Source organism: Gossypium raimondii, chromosome 1 (assembly GCF_025698545.1).
Source record: "Gossypium raimondii isolate GPD5lz chromosome 1, ASM2569854v1, whole genome shotgun sequence".
NCBI classification, from domain to species: domain Eukaryota; kingdom Viridiplantae; phylum Streptophyta; class Magnoliopsida; order Malvales; family Malvaceae; genus Gossypium; species Gossypium raimondii.
This window is the reverse complement of record NC_068565.1, coordinates 19,436,340-19,449,786: the sequence shown is the minus strand read 5'-3', so window position 1 is coordinate 19,449,786 and position 13,447 is coordinate 19,436,340. Positions and strand designations below refer to the sequence as shown.

General features: G+C 29.7%; 1 long non-coding RNA gene across 1 annotated transcript; it reads right to left on the bottom strand.

Moving 5' to 3' along the window:
- Positions 1-11,121: 11,121 nt before the first annotated feature.
- On the bottom strand, positions 11,122-12,405 carry LOC128041911 (uncharacterized). The gene is made up of 3 exons (XR_008196979.1): positions 12,245-12,405; positions 11,990-12,045; positions 11,122-11,764 (listed from the first exon to the last, which is right to left on the bottom strand). It is a non-coding gene; the product is annotated as an uncharacterized LOC128041911 (long non-coding RNA).
- Positions 12,406-13,447: the final 1,042 nt, after the last annotated feature.

Genomic DNA, 13,447 nt, shown 5'->3' with positions numbered 1-13,447 from the left:
TTGACCAAAATGGAATTCATTTTTGTCTAAATAAAATTATATTAAATTAATGAAAATATTTAGGAATTAGTTCCCCTTCCTTAATTGGTCTCATAGGTCGGTCAGAGTACCTTGAGCCTTGAAAAAGGATCTCAAATAGCCTTTTGTAGTAAGCCTATTAGGAACCATGCAGGTTAAAGGAGTCAAAATTCTAATGGGAGATTTTAATACATACAGTGGCTGTTAATGATTTCTAGAACTAAACTTCACTGCACCAAAACAGGTTTTTAGCGGCGTTTTTTTAGGCCTTTAGCGGCGCTTTTTAACGCCACTAAAGTTTTTTGCGGCGCTTCCTCAAGCGCCGCAAAAAAGGCCGCTAACGAAAACGTCACAAACGTTTGCAGCGTTTACAAACAAAAACACCGCTAAAGATCATGTTCTTTAGCGGCGTTTTTTACTAAGCGCCGCTAAAGAACATGGTCTTTAGTGGCGTTTTTTTTACAAATGCCGCTAAAGAACATGTTCGGTAGCGGCGTTTTTTTACAAATGCCGCTAAAGAACATGTTCTTTAGTGGCGTTTTTATACAAAAAACGCCACTATTTTTGGGATTTTTTTATATTAAATTTTTCATTTTTTCGGTCCTCCTGTAGCAACAATTCAAAAGCAACCAATAGCAATAAATTTATATAATATTTCAACATAAGGGAATAAAATAATATTAATATCAATAAATAAAAGTGAATTCATATTATTTTTGCAAAAATGTTAAATGTTAAAACCAAATTAAAATATTTATGTCATACACTATGAAGGCGGAAGTTGCGACTTAAACATCTTCATCATAATCAAGCTATCACTGAAGTTCGTCGATTTTTTGCTCTGCTCTCGCTTCTCTCTTTGTAGCCTCCGCTTCCCTCATTGCCATGCCTTGCTTCCTCGCTCGCCTCTGCTTTAAGTTGTAGCTGGAGTTCTTCATATTTCCTTTGAACCTCAATTGTAGTCGCTTGTATCTCGAGCCATCCGGTCTTTTAACCTCTCGAACTTGACTTGAGCTCGACTCCCAAGCCATGTATTGGTGGGAGCTGGATCCAAAATATTGGGTTGGGCTAACAAAGATCCTTGAAATCGAACCCGACCATACCTTTCAGACCCAAAACTTCAATAATAATCCGGTTATCAATATCTTCAAGATGAACCGAACTATCACTAGAAGCAATCGCTTCAGATTCTCCTTTTTATCCTTTAGTTTTTCCTAATAAATAAATCACATAGTTAGGAACGCAATATTATATATTGAAAAACATATGCAACATAACAATAGTCGCATTACAAGCAATGAATTAAACCATTAGAAAATAAACACTATAAATAACTAAAATAAGTCAAATCGTATTAAGTAAACGTACCATTATTTCACCAGCTTCAGGAGTCATGGGAGATCCATCTTTCTTCCTATGTGTAATTTCAAAAAGTTGAAGGCGTCCAACTTTTTGACCGGACGACCGTTCCTACAATATTGTAGTATAAATATTAATTAAAGGGCAAAGTTATACATATTCGACAAAATTAATAAATTTAAAAATACCTCCGCCTCAGCTACACATGCAAAACTTCTCGACCTTACTGTGGGTGAATTTTGTTTCATCACGCTTATTCCAACTTGTTCACGATCCTACGTTATGAAATTTTTTAGTACGTAAATAGAAAATACTATAAACCAAAATAATTACAATAGTTTAGAAGTACGTCATACCTCGCCTTTATTCGAATGCCAAAATCTAACCGCATCTTCCAATTGGTACCTCAACATACCCGGCGGGACATTTTGCAATTTCTCATCGAGGGTTGTTTTTTTCTTATAATAATTTTTCTTCGAAGTACTTTTGTTGTCTCTCCATCTTTTTCCCAATGCCTTCTTTACATAAGCATCCGAGACCTCTAAAGCAAACCTCGCCTACAAAAAACAAAAAACACAAGTTAATCAAGTAAATATAAATGAAACTATTTCCCAAGCATTATAGATAACATTAACATTTTGTTACCTTAATATTATCGAGGGCTTGGTTTTTGTTGCTATCGGGCATTTGATGCCATGACTCGTAGTTTATAGGCAACATATTCGGATTTCATGCTAAAATGCCCATGTATCCAGCTAAAAGTCGAGCTTCTGATCCAACAGGCTGACCAAAACTGTTTCGTCCAACTTTGACACGCTCGACTGGATCTAACTCGTACAACTCTCTAAGTAGCGTACGTCCTCGACCTCTGCGCGTCCCACCATTTTCAGCTACAAATGGTATATTATAATGTAAGAATTTGAAAAATAAATCAACTATAACAGAAACACGCATGTAAATTAAATGTAAAATTACTTTGAACTTCTGTAGGATCCTCAGCTGTAATCGGAACATTTGAAGATCCAACTGTTGTCTGTTGTTCAGTACTATGTGTTTCTGTCGAGTTTGGATCATTTTGAACACTACTTCCCGGTTCGGTAAAAGCATTTCCACTAATATTACAATCATCATAGGCCATAAAGTCCGCTGGGAATGATTCGACACCATGATTGTGCATATTAAATGCATCCCGCAACATACCTTCCATGTCATCCCCTCTATCAGACTGATGGTAAGCAGTATTAGGATAAGTTACATCCATCCTTGAAGAGGAGGTACTAGGCGGGCATTCTCCATGAAATAACCATTGTTTATAACCCCGAACAAACCCATCAACAATTAGATGCTCGTATACAACTTCACGATAATGCCAGTTTATGTTGACACACTTCTTACACGGGCAAAGAATCATGTTCTCTTGGCTTGCATATTGAAATGCAAAATTTAGAAAAGTCTGTACTCCATTTCGATAACCGCCGCTACCCTTGACAAATTCATCCAAGACCGGTCCATTTCTTAGATCTTGAAGTCGATTTTCACCGAAATTACAATGGTAAGTTGTTCGTTGGTAAGTATAAATGCGTTATGTGAGTATATCATATGATATATATTTATGTATTAAGTAAATTATGTAAGTTATGTACGTGTATAAGTTATGTATTAAGTCCGAAATCTAAATCTATGAAAGTAATGTATGTAATGTAAGTTATTATGTATTATGTAAGTTATGTAAGTTATGTAAGTTAAATGTATTATGTAAGTTGTAAGTTAAGTGTATAATGTAAGTTGTAAGTTATTATGTATTATGTAAGTTGTAAGTTAAATGTATTATGTAAGTTGTAAGTTAAGTGTATAATGTAAGTTGTAAGTTATTATGTATTATGTAAGTTGTAAGTTAAATGTATTATGTAAGTTGTAAGTTAAGTGTTATTATGTTTTAACATAAATAATTTAATTATTAACAATATTTACTCCAAATTTTAATAAAATAATATGTTTTAACATAAATAAATTAATTTAGTTATTATGTTTTAACATAAATAATTTAATTATTAACAATATTTATTAAAATAAATTATTTAATTATATTTTAACATAATTATTGTTAAAATAAAATTTAATAAAATAATACATAATTTAATAACATTACTAATATAATTATTAACAATATTTAATAATAATTTTAATATAATATTATTATTAAGAATATTTCATTGCCTAATATCATTTGCTTCAATCTAGCATCTCACTGTTGTCTTAAGTCACAATAGCCAATATTAAAATGAGTTTAACATACGGTATGATAATCCTCTAATAACATTTTATTTTAATAGTCAATTTTAATATTCCACATATTTTTTATATTTTATTTTATCTTTTATGATAACATGACAACAAAAATTAATTATAAGGTATACTCTTTAATAAATTAATTATTTATAGCAATCTTTTGGTGAAATAAAACCTTCAAATTTTACATAAAAATTACCCCATTGTTTATAACATTAGTTATTTTCATATGTGAAATAAAAAACGAGATCTCATAGTCCTATGTTTTTAAAAACTAATAGTTCTTTTCAATTAATTATATGATTGCGTTTTTGCACGAAGTCATTGTAGAGAAAAACATGATAAAGGGAAAATTCGTGTTCATAATCCTTTCTATGCTAAAAGAACTGTTACCAAGTAAAACAATTGATTTTCAACAAAGAAAACCGAACACATGAGGTACAAATTGGGATTTAAGCAAAGTTTAAATGTGGTTATGAATAAGTTTACATCCAGTTACGAGTCATAGTTAGAACATAATAATTTAAGATACAAACCAGAATATAGATAAGAACCCAACATTATATTTTAACTCACATTCTTAAATTAAAAAATAGTGATTTAAAGACACTCATATGCTTAAATGATATGGAAAACCAGATTATGCATAATGTGCAAACCAAATTATGACCAGAAAGTAAATGGTATGGATGAGCTATTTCCCATTTAGCAGCAGAAATCAATAGAAGCGGTACCATCTTAGCAGCAAAAACCAGTAGAAGGTACCATCTTAGCTGCAAAAACCAATTATAATTCAAAACCGGTCCATTTTTTTTTTACATTTCTGGAATGATTTTTTGAATTTATTTTCTGAGATAGTATACTACTATTACGAACCTCAAACCTAAATTGAAGGAATCTGTCATTAAAATCTTGAGAAACATAGTCTCATAAAAATCCATTAAAATCGAATTCATTACCTGCGAATGTCATCCCCTAAAAAAACCTAAATTACACGGGCAAAATTTCACCTAAAAAAACAACCACACGATTTCATCGACACCAACAGAGAAGAAATGAAAGCATTTGATGCATACTCCAAACCGTCGTCACCAACAACATAACATTTACTCCAAACCAATGAAATCATTCCCAGTATAAAAGAAGTGAAAGCTATAGTGTACCTTCGCGACGATGAAGCAAAATGAAACGATTGAAAACCCTATACACAGAGAAGACGAATTCAAGACATATCAGGGTCATCAACAAATAACAAACAAAAAAAATTAACAAACACAATAAAACCCAATGTTTAAATGCGCAGAATCGGGAAATTGGTACCTTAAATACTGATTCCCCCGACGACAGAATCTGAATGTCTGCCCACCTTCTCCGTCTTCTCTGTCTGGGTAATGTGAGTTAGCAACAAACCGAAACAATGAAGGTAAATAATCCTATAAGTTTGCAAGAAACCGAACAACGGATGTAAGAAATCGGATGTAAGAAGCTTTTCAATTGAAGAATCGGATGTGAGAAATGGCGATAGAAAAAAGAATTAGGGATTTCGATTGATTGGGGATTTGGTGTCAAAGGGATTTAGTGCAAAACTGAAATATGTTTAAAACGACCCCGTTTTCAATTCCAACTTTTCCGGCGCTAACAACCAAACGCCACTAATTTTCCAACATTTACGGCGTTTTGAGAATAAACGCCACTAATATTTAATTCCCAAAGTGAAACGGCGCTGTTTCGTTCAATTTATAGAATATTATCTGTAGCGTTTATTGGCAAAACGACACTAAGGTTTTGATTGTGTGGCATTTTTCAGGAAAATGCCACTAATTATTCACTTTTAAAATATATATTAATAAGTTTATAAGTTTTCAAATTATAAGATATATATTTATGAATTTGATACATTCATATAACATTATTTTTAAGCAGGTATATTGTTATGACTTTATTAATATTATTTCAATAATATTATTTAAAAATATGTTACATATTTAATACATTAATTTTAATTGTTAAATTTTAATAAATTTTATAAATCTTAAAGGGTGTATAATGAAAATTTTATCAAGAATTTATAAATTATTGATATTATTCAAATAATGTATTACAATTTTAAATTTATGCTATATTTTAAGTTAAATTGGGTTGATGGAGATATGCCAAGATAATTTCATTTAATGTAGCGGCGCTTAAAGAAAACGCCACAAATCTATTAAATTTCATTTCACGAAACGGCTACGTTTTATTCAATTTTTCAAATATTATTTGCGGCGTTTTTTACAAAAACGCCACTAAATTAATTTCATTTCACGAAACGGCTCCGTTTTATTCAATTTTTCAAATATTGTTTGCGGTGTTTTTTACAAAAACGCCACTAAATTAATTTCATTTCACGAAACGGCTCCGTTTTATTCAATTTTTCAAATATTATTTGCGGCGTTTTTTAAAAAAACGCCACTAAATTATTTATATTTATTTATAAGTAATTGCGGATATTATTCATTTTTGCGGCGTTTTAGTAGAAAACGCCACTAAATTTTCATGTACAGAAACAAACGGTGCCGTTTTATTAAAACATAAGTAAATTTTCTGGCGTTTTCATAAAAAACGCCACAAAGCTAAAATAAATTTATATTTTATTATTTATTTATTTATCTCTTGTATATTTAATTTAAATTTTACATTAATAATTATTAATATTTTAAGTAATATTTTTAAGTATTTAATATAAAAATTAATAACCCCTAATTCTCAAATTCCTAACCCATAACCCCTAAATCTCCTTTAACCCTTAAAGCATAAACCTTAAACCCCTAAATCTCCCTAACCCTAAAGCATAACCCTAAAAATTTTATTATACAATGTTACTATTTAAATGTTACGTAAATAAATATTCAAACTTTATCAACATTCAATTTATAAATTATTGATATTATTCAAATAATGTATTACAATTTTAAATTTATGCTATATTTTTAAGTTAAATTGGGTTGATGGAGATATGCTAGTATAATTTCATTTAATGTAGCGGCGCTTAAAGAAAACGCCACAAATCTTACAAATTTCATATCATGAAACGGCTCGTTTTATTCAATTTTTCAAATATTATTTGCGCGTTTGTAACAAAACGCCACTAAATTATTTATATTTATTTATAAGTAATTGAAGATATTGTGTTCATATTTGCGTTTTACCAAAAACGCCACTAAAATTTTATGTACGTAAACAAACGGTGCCGCTTTTAATAAAATATAAGTAAATTTTCCATGTTTTCAAAACGCATACAAATGATTAATGAAACAACGCGTTTTCATTTTAAAGATAATTTCCGCTTTTTGAAAACGCATACAAAAAATGCAATAAATATTTGCTAAAATTTGAATAAATTTTGTTATTTATTTATTTATATCTTGTATATTTAATTTAAATTTTACATTAATAATTATTCATATTTTAAGTAATATTTAAAAGTATTTAATATAAAATTCCTAACCCATAACCCTAAATCCCCTTAACCCTTAAAGCATAAACCCTAAACTCCTAAATCTCCTAATCCCTAAAGCAAAACCCTAAAAATTTTATTATACAATTTTACTATTTAAATTTTACGTCAATAAATATTATTTAAAAATATTATGTAATATTTAAAAGTATTTGATACATGTATCAATCCACATGCATAAAGTGATCGATCATCTATCTATTATATCTCTTAAATAATATAAACTATATACTCATAATTTAAATATATTAAATTTCTTATTAACTTAAATACATATTTCATATAAAAATTAATAAAAGATATTTAATCTAAACTTAAACTCTAACTTTACCGTTCAAACTCTAAACCCCAAATCTCTAAACCCCTAACCCCTAAACTCCTAAACCCCTAAACCCCTAAATCCTAGATCTTAAATCCCCCTAACCCCAAAAGCATAACACCTAAACCCTAAACCATAAATCTCAAACCCTAAATTCATATTCTGGCCTACTCCTTAAACTCTAAACCATATACTATAATGATAATTAATTCAATATTTTAAATTTAATACTACCTCTTTTACGATTATATAAGAAATTATTTAATATATAAACTAAAAAAATCAGTAATGTATCCAAAAAACTTTAAAAATATTTTAAATAATAGTTTTTTAATTTTTCAATTTTTAAGAAATATTTTAAATTATTTTAAATCCCTGAGCATTAGCGGTGCTTTTTTAAAACGCCGCTAAAACCCCAAAAGATAAGGAGACGACCTAGTTGGGCTTAGGTTTTTAGCGGCGCTTTTACAACAAACGCTGCTAAAAGGCTGATAATTAGCGGCGCTTCCTATAAAGCGCCACTAAATCCCTGAAAGCTGGCGAGACGATGTCGTTACGCTAGATTTTTTTGCGGCGCTTTCCCAGAAACGCCGCTAAAGACCTGAGCATTAACGGCGCTTTATAGGAAGCGCCGCTAATTCCGTGAATAGCTCGGGAAACGGCGTCGTTGCGCTTAGTTTTTTTTCGGCGCTTTTATACAAACGCCGCTAAATCCCCAAAATCTCAGAAACGGTGTCGTTGGGCTTAGGGTTTTTAGCGGCGCTTACTTAAAAACGCCGCTAAATCACCAAATGCTCTTGAAACGGCGTCGTTGCGCTAGGTTTTTTGCGGCGCTGTACCTAAAAAGCCGGTAATGTTTATTTTCAGCGGCGTTTTTAATGATGCGCCACTAATGGTCTATCTTTAGCGGCGTTTTGTATCCAAACGCCGCGAAAGACGCCGCTAAAAGCCTGCTTTGGTGTAGTGCTTGTTGTAGTGTTGTGTGATTTTTACACCTAATGTGGATTTGTTTCGCTTGTGATTCTCCCCATATCAATGTAAATAAGGAAACATACTTTTGTAGAAACCATGTTGTGTTAAAAACTCAAATTTCTGAACCTGATAGTCTTCTCTGCTACCTGTTGTTTTTCATCTTCGCACTCAAATTTTGTTTATTTTGTTATTTTCTAACCAAATTTCTTCTGTCTTCATATTCATTCTTTTGTTTTATAGTGACCAAATTTAAATTTAAAATTTCTTTAATTTTTAATATCATCCATTGTGGGCTATTAGTAGCTCGTACCGCTTCTCTAGTTCAGGTAGTTTAAGAGTTAAGCTAGCTTAGTGAATCGATTTCAGTATGCAACTCTTCCCCTTCATCCCTTGCTTCTTTGAAAGTGTTTGAGTGAAGAGTTACTAATTTTAAATAATGTAGTAATGTGTTATGTTACTGTATTAATCCTTTTCTTAAAAATAAAATAATTTCACATGAACACAAATGTCGGTTTAGATGCTATATTTTTCTTCGAAATTGAGTGAGAACAATTAAGATCTTTAATTACCTAACACTCTTTTTTTTTTTTAGCATATGGTTCCTGAATCCTGTCATCTGGAAACTTGTTTTTTCATTTTTAGAAAGCAACTTTTATATATATATATATATATATATATATATATATATATATATATATATATATATGTATGTATATATATCATTACCGTAAAATTGCCTTGAGGTGAGTTTTGTATTTCAATACGAGGCTATAGGATTAAGGGCACGTTTGATTCACTGTAATAGAATAGAGCTGTAATGGAATAGAACTGTAATAGTTCAATTATTTGGTTGAATGGAATAAAATAGAACTGTAATAATATTCTTGTGTTTGGTTGAATGGAATGATGTTGTAATAGCATAAGGAAAAAACTAAAATGACTAGAATACCCTTAGCAGAAATTTTTTAGGTAGATGATTATTGTTATTGTTATTAAATTTTAATAAGATTATTAATATAAATAATAAATAATTTAATCATATTTTAACATAATTATTATTAAATATAATTTAATAAAAATATATAGTTTAATAAAATTCTTAATATAATTATTCTTATATGAATTTACTAAAATCATAATATATAATACTATAAAAATAATATATAATCTACTTTATTATTTTTAAACCGCAATACATATTTAATATGCTAAAATATCATTAGTGAAACAAATAATTTAATTATTCTACAATAAAAAAATATTAGAAGTAATAAATAACTTGAGAATTATATTTTGCATAAACATAATATTCATATATTAACAAAAGGTTACATGATTTCATTAGTTTATATGTCATAATTCACATGTTATAAAATTTTATTATAAGAAGATACCCAATTGATTAATATAGTGTGTTAAATAAAAACGGTATTTTATTATAAGAAACCGTCAATATTGCCAAATGAAACTGTCTATGTATTTTTATATTATCGAAAACAACACTATCATCATTTAACACATTGGAATTTACTCATATATTGATAAAAGTAAAATTGAAATTTCAAAGATTTTAAAATTTACTCATAATAAATTATTTTGTATAAAATAAAAGCACCTAATTTTATAAATTCTCAATCTCGTTTATGAAATTAATTTTCTATATCCGTCTATTAAATAATTATTCTAAGTAAAAATAAAAAAACTGTAATATATCAACTCTTAAAATATTTTAGAATTTCGTCCGCAAATTTCTACTCGAATTATTAGTTAATCAATACAAAATTATAAATATAATAATATTTAATATTTTAATCATACAGCCAACTATTTCATTTGATAATTTACTAATAAAAAGCAAAACTTTTGAACAGAATAGAAATTCATTAAGTCTGATTAATTCAAAATGGCATTTAAAAATATTAAATAAATTTTAATACAAAACATTTTTATAGTAAAAAACTAAAATGAATTATAAAATAAAGAAAAATGATTTTATTTTAAACTTGTAAACGAAATCAGATGCACAAATGAAGTAAAACGAAAAAGGAAAGCTTAGAAGAAGATGACTTTATGAATTGTTTAGTGTAATAATAGTTAGAACAAAAATAATAACATAGAGAAAAAAGAATCAACACAATCCATATTTGTTTTTTTTCAATCACCAAATGAAACGAGAGTACAGTTCTTCCCCATCGGCTAAAGCTCAATACTTTTTCTTCAAGTAAGTCTATGCAGCCCAGATCAATAATTAACAATCCCACAACTCACAATAGTCACTCAATACTGGTTTCCACAAATTGTTACTACCACCTTACTCAACTAAACAAATAATCGAACAAGAAATGAAACAAATAAGGGTATATCAACATATCAGACTAAACCCTTTTTAGATGTATTATATTTTCTTTTATGAGATAAAAACTGCTAGATAAAAAGAGTTGCTCTGTTTTTCCCCCTCCTCATGAATACTCACTAAACTCCCAAGAAATAATCACAAATGTAATATTAAGCGGGCAAAGCATAATAGCAACTAATCATTAAAGTAAATGTCTGCCTTTTTCCTCAATCAATTGAAAGCAAACTTCCACAACACCACACAGCAAGATTATTTCAAAATCACAACACATAACATGTGATTCTATACCAAGAAAAAAAATTATAAGATATATTTGCTCACTAAACAAAAATAAATTCTAGCATATTTTGTGACTTTGGAACTCAAATAATCCAATGGTTGGGCTTAGTACAGCAGAGTGATCAGTATAAGTTTCAAGAACTCTACACTGAATGAAATTGACCCTAGCTTCTCAGGACAAGAAAATGGACCCTGTGAACTGTACATAACTATGGCAGGGATTACATGCAACCAAAAAACAGCAATACCTCTATCATCAATATTGATTTGTTGTGATAGATTTTCGTTATAGCAACCCTTGTTCACCACATCTACACCATCCTCGTTATTTATTCCTAAAAGCACTAATTTCCCATGCACAACTTCTCTAATTAGACAAGTGAATAACCATATCCGTCCCTCTATCGAGGCTAGCCTAAAGCGCCTAGTTTTGACCCTTTCCTTCATTCTTGTTTTCACAGGAACAACAAAGATAAAAAAATCTGTATAGTAACATTGATTCAGTAAAAGTAAAGATCACAGCAAAATATTTGAAAGAAATTTCTGATGCAGTTCCGATAAATGAGGTAGCAGGTGATGTTTTGCCTGATAGATTTAGTCAATTACACTGGAAGTTTGGTAATACACCACCAAAGGGGAGCAAGGTTTCAACCTGAAAAAACCATGGATGCCAAGCCTACAGCAAAATATGAGGTTTTGGATGAATGGACTGTCCAAGTAACATTGATCTAAACTATCATCATTACATTACATGCCCGATTAAACAACAACAATAGTGATAATCCATAAACACAAAAGAAGGCAATTCTGTTCAATCGAACATGCAATAGAATCAGTCAAAGAAAAACCCAATGGAAATCATATAACAAATATTGCAGATTAGAGGTGAAGCAAAACTAACCTGTAAAATAAACAAGGAAAGAGTGTGAGCTGCTAAAGAGTGAAACTGGTAATGACCTGTCAGGCAGCTGTGGAGTTAAGAGTAGAAAGAAAAGAAAAAATGATCTTCCCGGCCCTAACCCAAGAAATGGGTTTTAAGCAAAGAGTGAAAAAACATTTTTTCGTTCCTGATAAAATGAAGAAAAGAAACGTAGGAGAAGGAAGCTGAAGGCAGAAAAGTTTCTAACTACCCAAACGTAAGAAGGAAAAAAATTACCTCTGCAATTTGGAAAAGAAGGAAACGTAGGAGAAGATGAAGCTGAGGGCAGAAAATGGAAACTAGGAAAGAAACGGCGGATCGAATCCCTATTCAGTGCTGAAGGGAATGAATGGCTATTACAGCAGATGGGTGTAATAGGCCTGAATGGAATTAGGCTGTAATGATATTACAGCCAACCAAACTAACGTTTGGTGGTGGGCCTACCGAATTGGGGGGAATGCATTCCTATTCCCCACAACCAAACATGATGTAAGAGTAGCTAAGCAATTAAGAGCAAAATTGTGTTATTCAATTATTATTGGATGAGAATTGATTTATGTTTTATAGAGCATGTAATTTGCAGGGTTGAGATCACAAGCTTAGTTTCTTCATTTAATCTCATCATTTTTGTTTTTGCTTTGTTTTATTGAAGAAACAAGCTATTTAGTGAGGCAGAAAAACAGTAGGCCTAGGCAGGTTGCTATCACTATCTCACACCCTTTCCTTCGAAACAATCAACCTTAGCGACGTTTCCTAAATGATGTGTGTTTTTTTAGTATTACTTAAAGACATGTGACAAGTTTGATATTGTATCACAAGGCTAGCGTAGTTAAATAACTAGTTTATTATCTCGTGCAATATATGAGTTCGGTATTATACTATTATGTAATATGTATTAATTAAAATATATTATATTTATTTTCTCAAAACAGTTATAAAATTTGTAACTTTTGAAAAAGTAAAATAATATAATTCTTCACTTTTATATTTGAAAAGTAAAAATAATATAAATATATCACATATAGAACATTTTCTTTTGGTTTTGGAGGTTGAAATAATCTTACAAACTAACACATGATTTTTTTCTTCTAGGTTTGCTATGTCTTATCCCTTTTGTAATTTTGGAAAAATGAATAAATTTTAATTTTGGTCTCTCTATTATGCCTAAATTTGATATTTAACTACTACACCTTAATTTTTAAGGTAATATTATGTTTTAATATACTTGTTACAAAATTTGTAACTTTTTGAATTTTTCGTTTTAAGTTATATTTTTCTACCAAAAGAAATTCACACATTAAATGTTGATGTCATATAAATATAGTGTTACATGTTAAACATTAAAAATATTTAAATTTAAAATATTTACTTACCGCTTTTTAATAAAATACTAGAAAACTATTAACTATGTCATTAATTGCCCAAAATGAAATTTAAAAT